Source organism: Lolium perenne, chromosome 5 (assembly GCF_019359855.2).
Source record: "Lolium perenne isolate Kyuss_39 chromosome 5, Kyuss_2.0, whole genome shotgun sequence".
In the NCBI taxonomy this organism is placed as follows: Eukaryota; Viridiplantae; Streptophyta; class Magnoliopsida; order Poales; family Poaceae; genus Lolium; species Lolium perenne.
In genome coordinates this window covers 261659969-261668323 of record NC_067248.2, presented here as the reverse complement: position 1 = coordinate 261668323, position 8355 = coordinate 261659969, and positions in this window count along the sequence as shown.

The following is an 8355-nucleotide window of genomic DNA, read 5'->3' as shown; positions in this document are numbered from 1 at the left end:
TTTTTCTAGTTGCACATTGGTCGCAACTGATACTTTCTCAATTACACATGGGTTGCAACTTTAACTTTTTCAGTTACACATCAGTTGCAACTGTAGTTTTTTAGTTACACATGGGTTGCAGCTCAGATTTGTTCTGGTTGCACGTGTGTTGTAACTGGATTTTCCGGTTTGCACTCATGTAATTAAGCCTAGGTTTACACTCGGTGCGCACACATAGGCTCAATTATGTGTAGTGTACGATTAAGACGCATTTTACCCATGTAGTGCAGCTAGAAAATAGCATATACACATGGCCTATAACCTAGTACAACTGGATGGTTGTGTTCTCCAATTTATGCTTCATGTTTAGATCTTGTAAGTTGTCTATCATGATCAAGATCATCTTTATGTAATGCTACATGTTGTGTTTGCTTGGATTCGATGAATATTGAATACTATGGTTGAGATTGATTATATACTTGTCATATGTTATTTGTGATCTTGCATGCTCTCCGTTGCTAGTAGATGCTCTGGCCAAGTATGTGCTTGTGACTCCAAGAGAGAGTATTTATGCTCGATAGTGGGTTCATGCCTCTAGTAATCTGGGAGAGTGACAATAACTTCTAAGGTTGTAGATGTGTTGTTGCTACTAGGGAGAAAACAACAATAATGCTTTATCCAAGGATAATTCTATTGTTTACTTTACACACTTTGCTTAATGCAATAATCTGTTGCTTGCAACTTAATACTGAAAGAGGTGCGGACGCTAACCGTAAGGTGGATTATTAGTCATAGACGCAGTTGGATTACGGTCTGTGTATCATGTTGTAATGCCAAATGAATCTCATAGTAATCATCTTGTCATGTATGGTTTTTATTCTGTCAATTGCTCAGCTGTAATTTATTCACCCATCATGTTATTTATCTTGATGGAGAGACATCTATAGTGAATTGTGGACCCCGGTTCTTTCTTTTACACTGCAAATACATATTCTATTTTATTGCGAGCTCCCACGACAATAGCTATTTTTCTAGCATTCACACACTGTTCTTTACTTCACTGCAAAAAACATCTCTTTCCACACTATACGTTAATCTTTTGTTTTCAGCAAAACCGGTGAGATTGACAACCTCACTGTAAGTTGGGGCAAAGTATTTTGGTTGTGTTGTGTGCAGGTTCCACGTTGTTGTTGACGTCGGTAGTGCGCCCTGCCAAAAGTCAGCTAGCAACACCTTCAGAAGTGATTTCTTTCTCCTACTGGTCGATTAAACCTTGATGTTTTACTGAGAAAAAATTTGCTATTGTGCTCATCATACCTTCCTCCTGGGGTTCCCCAACGGTGTGCTTTGCAAAACATCAATGCCTACAACTTAATCGCACAATGCACCTCCCTAAAGGATGGTACACTTGTCGAGGAAAAAACACATGGTTGTAGCATCCCTCAAAATGTGACTGCCATGCAACCTCGCCATGCACATGTAGATAGTGAAAACGAAATGAAATCTCCTAGGCGGTTCCAAGCGGAACAAAGGGGAATTAGATCTAGACGACCGGAGACGCCTCGTGACCCACAAACCTGACCGAAAATCACCCCTTCCCCAAAACATTGAAGACTAGATAGCGTAAGAGGGTCATAAAAAGTATTTCCAGCAGCGGCCCTGCTTAGAGTTTTGTCCCCAAGATGAGGGTCGAGGTAGAGGATGGGAAGATCCCAGTGCCATACTAAACGATAATGAACGTCTCGTGGCTAGTGAGGAAGAAATTGAGGGTATGTATACAAGGAATATAAGTAAAACTAGGCAACTACTTTCATGTAGACCCCACAATCGATAGCTCGATACTTTCGAGAGCAATATGGTATAAACGAAAGAGATAACCTTAATGCACCTAGACATATGCATCGAGGTAGAGTAAAAGGGTGAGTTGGCAAGGACAAGTGTTAACACACCCTGGGCTTCACGCCTGTATGGTTTTCGTGACCCTTCTTCCGAGTAGATGTGCAATGCTTGCAAGAGCAAATCTAGCTGTTTTCATGGTGTGCTGACCTTAGCCGATGATTTCATCCTACTATATATGAGTAAAAAGAAGAAAAACAAAATAAATCTAGCGCATATACACCACAAGATCTTTGTTGCCTCATGCAACCAAATATTCCTATACCGCCCACTAATAGCCATCGTTGTTCGAGGTCCACGTGGGCCGATAGAGAAACACCTAACCAGCAGAATTAGCACTCGAAGACATAAATATATGAGGCAAGTGCAGGCTGTAATTGCACGGTCGTGCAAGATGAAAGAAAGATGACCAACATTACCCTGACATTCAGACCCCACAAGCGTTGGTGGAGGCATTACACAAAAGCGTTGGATGAAAGAAACCAACGGTACATATGAACTTGGACGTTTGCTTCGGCAATTGTGATGGTGTACGTGACCCCTAGGCCCACACCCTCGTGGACCTTGTTACCCCTACGTACCTACACCTACTTCTTTGTCCTTGCTAGAGGTGGATCTAGCTAGCGTTAGCGTGAGGTGGGCCCTGCTTGAGGATGCCATCGTACCGTACATGCGTGAACGAAAAAGAAGAAGAAGAAACCGAAAAAACAACTCATATATCGTAGCAAATATTTTGCCCCACACTGCAAAAATATTTTAGAACCTCCACTTCTAACAATCGTGCGTTGTCCATCTCGGTCGATGGAAAAACCTCCAACTAGCAGCATCCTCGTTGAGAGGTACATTTTTTCGATAAAGGAGCATAGCCCCAGCCTCTGCATCAATAGATGCACACGGCTTGCTTTATTAAAAACAAAGTATCAAGTCACAATAGATCCAATATACCTTATTACAATCATAGAAAAGCTAGAGTCGATACATGAATCAACCAGCTGAAAATACGGCAAATAGAGAAGCTATGCATTTGCTATTCTATTAAGATGCTGCCTCCCAATAGCCTGGAAAAAGAAGTCATGAGCAACAACTAGCATCCGGTTGCATCCAATAACCATAGCCTCTCGATGTTCCACTGGGAGGAGTAAAACCCATTGCTGAATTGAATGAGCAGCTCGCCGGATAACCTGCAAAAAATTAGTTACATTTTGTTTGTTAAAGATAATATCATTTCTAGTTCTCCAAATAGCCCAACAAAGAGCTGAAACACCAATCCGAATTTTCTGTTTATCCTCTTTCCTCACCCCATTCAGCCATCTACCAAACATATTAGTAATATTAGCCGGCGGAGAAATATTATAAGTAAGGTACATCATACGCCAAACTATCTTCGCAAATGGGCATTCAATAAACAAATGATTAACGGTTTCCATGGAATCACAAAAACAACATTTTTGACATCCCTTCCACTTCCGTTTAGCTAAATTACCCTTAGTTAGCAGCACCTTATTACTAAGGAACCACATAATTTTTTAAATTTTTAGAGGAATCTTTAGCTTCCATAGATACCCGTGAAGATAAAGAGTATGGCCATTCATCCAATCAAGGTACATAGACATAACTGAAAAAATAACGGAATTCGTAAGCTTCCAAATAAACTTATCAAATTCAGATGATAAATCAATTGTAATCAATCGTTGGCATAGATGTAACCATTGCACCCACTTATTATCATTCAATCCTCTTCTAAAAGAAATATTGATAGGTTCAGTAGCAAACACAGTCGATACTAACACATTTTTCTGTTGAATGATATTATATAGTGCCAGATATTGATGAGATAATGGTGTGTCTCCTATCCACACATCTCCCAGCTAACAGATGTTCCATCCCACTCGGAAATAACCTCTCTGGAAGAAATCCTCTTTCACATGCATGAGACCCTTCCAAAAAGGTGAGTCAGTCGGTTTGGCCTCTACTTGTGATAATGTTTGATTTTTAAGGTATTTGTTACTTAAGAGCTGTTGCCACATACCCTCCTCTGAAAGAAGTTTAAACAGCCATTTGCTTAATAAGCATTTGTTCTTTAATTCCAATACCTCAATACCCAACCCACCTTGATCCTTTGGTCTACACAAAATATTCCATTTAGATAATCTATATTTCTTCTTATGTTCATCGGATTTCCAGAATTTTTTTGATCTATAGTAATCTAACCTCTTCCTCACCCCAATTGGGATTTCCAAGAAGGAGAGCATAAACATAGGAAGGCTTGTGAGAACCGAATTAATGAGTACCAACCTATCACCATAAGACAACAATTTACTACGCCAGCACCCCAATTTGGAGGCAAACCGAGTTTCAATAGGGTTCCACTCTGCATTCCGCAAAGTCCTATAATGTATCGGAATCCCCAAGTACCTCAAAGGTAAGGTTCCAGACTCACACCCAAAAATGTTCCGATACTGTTCCTCCATATCTTTTGCCTTACCAAAAGCAAAAAATTTCACTCTTAAGTTAATTTTTAAACCCGATAATTGTTCAAAAATGCATAGGACTAGTTTCATATTAACAGCCTTAGCAATATCATGCTCCAAAAACAAAATCGTATCATCCGCATACTGTAAAATGTGGCAGCAAACTTCCCACTTTACCTTCATCCTTAGCTTTAGCAATAAGAATCGCTAACATATCAGCGACAATATTAAAAAGAATTGGAGATAAAGGACCTCCCTGGCGTAGTCCTTTCCTAGTTTGAAAATTATGCCCAATGACATCATTAACTCTTATACCGACACTCCCACCTTGCACAAATTGCTTTATTCTATCACACCAAATAGGATCAAATCCCTTCATACGTAAAACTTGTTGTAGAAAAGGCCATTTAACCTTATCATACGCCTTTTCAAAATCAATTTTAAAAATCAACCCATCTAGTTTTCTTCTATGCATTTCATGAATTGTTTCGTTTAGAACTATCACTCCTTCAAGAATGTGTCTTCCAGGGATAAAAGCCGTATGTGTAGGTCTAATTACTTTTTGGGCAACCTTAGAAATACGGTTTATTGCAACTTTAGTAAAAATCTTAAAACTCACATTAAGCAAGCATATGTGCCTATATTGTTGAATCTGAGTTGCATTTTCTTTTTTGGGTAGTAAAGTAATCACCCCAAAATTTAGCTTATATAGAGGCAAATCCCCCTTTTGAAAGCTCTCAAAGAAAGCCATCAAATCATTTTTAATAACCCCCAAAGAAATGTTGATAAAACTCCGCAGGGAAGCCATCTGGTCCAGGTGATTTATTGTGTTCCATTTGAAATATAGCATCATGAACTTCCTCCATTGAGAAGTTTGCAATTAGCATTGTATTCTCCTCCACCGACAACTGCGGAATATCTTCAGTTCTGTCTTCATCCAACGAGACTGAACTAGGATCTGGATTTCCAAATAACTTTTTATAATACTCCGAGATGTATACCCTTAGATTATCGTCCCCAACAATGGTACCCTCATCTTGTTCAAGTTGATAAATTTTCTTTTTTCTATATTTACCATTTGCTATGAGGTGGAAATATTTGGTATTATTGCCCCCTTCCTGGCTGTATTTTACTTTAGCCCTTTGTGCCCACTTAATTTGTTCCTCTCGACGGAGATTATTTAAATTTTTGTTAGCTTTTTTTAACTCCTGGCGCTCAACATGTGATAACGACATCGTTTCCGCCTTAATATCCAATGTGTCTATAATGTTCAAAAGCCGTTCCTTCTCCCTCTCGTATTTTCCGCTTAAAGTTTTTGCCCAACCTCGTAAAAAACGGCGCAAATGCCTTATTTTATTTTTCCACGTTTGAATTGGAGTCTTTCCAATGGGGCCGGCTGCCCATTCCTTTGCAATAAGCTCATTTGCGATTATTGAGAATCTTAATCTAAAACATTTCCACCTTAAAAATAAATGGCCAGCGGGGATTGAAGTTATCATTACTTTTAGGGATTTCTATTGTCGTGCCCTCAGGTCCTTAGTTGTACTCAGTTTTCCCCAGCTTCTTATTTTTCCTCAGTTTTCCCCAAGCCCTTGTCTGAAACCCGCAGAAGGAGCTCGGACGGAAGGAATCCCGTTAAGTTGACCGTTCCGTGCTGACGAGTGGGGACGCGTTGTTTGTGGGGCCGCGTTGTGTGGGGCTGGTAGGAAGGGACCGCGTGGGACAGGACAAGACCGTGTTTGTGTGGCCGTAGCGTGTGGGGCCATAGCGTGTGGAGCCGTGTGGGTCCATGACTCGAGCACGAGTGGTTTCTGTCTCTTTCGCCCAGATTAGCAGTTTTTAATGTACATTTTTCCTCTCTCTCGCTCGATCTCATTCATATTTGATAGCCCAAATTGATAGCAAATCTAGAGCAGCTTCTCCTTCTGTTTTTTAACGCCATTTATTTCTTTATGCCTTCGTTTTTACCCAATCAGATAGGAAATCTAGGGCACAAATCCAGAGAAAATATAGGATAAGCTGCATACAGCAGCCAACATAGCATAGATATATTCACGACAGATCCAACAGTAGTACCGATAGATACAACATAAGCTACATTTTACATGAATTTAAGCTGCTCTACAGATAGAGCAGTCACATACAGAGAGTGCAGTAGGCACGTTTAACGCCTCCAGGTAGCGCCTGTGACTCGCTTGGAGGTTGCGCAGGTGAATCCAAGTGCTTTGTGTTTGGCCATGAACGCATGCACGTTCACGGTCATTCCAACTCTAGCGCCGCATCTGCCAATGAATTCAGCATGGTTCTCCAGGCAGTTGAAATCGGTGGCGCGGAGCTTCCTGTTGCAAAAGGGGCACTTGTAAATGCCTCGAGCAAAGGGGCCATTGTAATGGCCGGACTGCAGCCTCCTGAGGACGTGACGAGTCTTGGTGTGGAAGGACTCGTCGTTGATGTCGACGTCGCTGCTCTGCACCTGTCACGTAGCACCAAAGATCGTGCAAAAAACACGGAGTCAATTGCAACGATGATGGAACAGAGAGTGAACAAAGATCATGCATGATAATATGGGCTCGAAAACAAGAGGTAGCCTCAGTTACATTGGACACACTTATATCCAGGATTTGAGTCAGTAAACCAAAGATCATGCACAACAAATTTGTACACACCAATTGTTTACTGACCAAACCCTGAATCAATTTGTGCCGAAATATTCATCATCATCGGCACAAATCTTAAACAAAAGCAAATCACAAACACTAATAACGCAAGATCTAACACAAAAGGATTGAACTAGGAACAGACGAACCCTAATAACGTAAGATCTAACACAAATGGATTGAACTAGGAACAGACGAACCATAATAACGCTAGATCTAACACAAAAGGATTGAAATGGGATAAGAACAAGGGAACAAAGGGTTACCTCCGGCTCGTCGTCGATGATGCTGGTGTCGTAGGGGTTCTCCGGTGCGACGTACGGCACTGGTTCGTACGGGTCCCAAGCGACGGGGGCCTGGACGGTGGCGGCGGCCGATGCACCGGCGGCTGATGCGCCGGCTGCTACGTTGGAAGCAGCGACAGGGGCCTGGACGGGGGCGGCGGCCGATGCGCCGGCGGCTGATGCGCCGACAATGGGCATATCATTCTTCTCCATCGCGGGCGGTTTTCTTCGGGGTATTTTCTTCGGTTGTGGAGAAGATGATGGGACAGGAGAGGCGGTTGCAGTGAGAACGTGCGTCGAGGGAGAGAAAGAGGGGCTATATAAAGATGAAGGCGGCGTGTACCGCAACACGCGTCCGCTATGCACGGCTGCAGCGTGCACCGCGACACGAGTCTAACCCTGGGACGTTTGGTGTACCCAGTTATAACCTCGGGCCTTATACAGAAATTTTATGTGTACTCAGTTTTCCCCTCGAGTACTTAAGACTGGCAAGTGCAATATACTCAGTTTTACCCTCAAGTAGCTGGTCAACAGAGAGTCAACAAATGAGATTAACATAGCTAATTGAGTCATTTCATGCGCAAAAAAATCCAAAAAATAAAAACATAGTGGCACCTACTCATGGAGTCTTCCTACGCAACCTGCCACCTAGAAAACCTTAACAAACATATATAAATCAAGTTTTACCACAAATTGCCACTTCTCAGAATCACTAGTAGCTATGAAGATGCATGGTTTTCCACTCAAACCCCTTTGCAAAACATCTTCCCCAAAAACATAGTTTGCCTAAATGATGTCATAATTGTCACACTCATGTATATTTGAATTGCAAATAATTTGTTGTAGCTCAATATGAATTATATTGTACAAAACACACATTTTTCATTTTGTAATTCTTTTGTTTGAATCCCTTATGCTGTGTTTGGTTGCAATGAATTGAGCTCTGAATTGAATTGGCAATGGAAAACCAAATGAATCAATTCAATGGAATACCACAAAGAATGTTTGGATGCGCGTGATATTTAGCTATAGAATTCAAGTTTCAATGGAATACCAAATCCTGTTTGG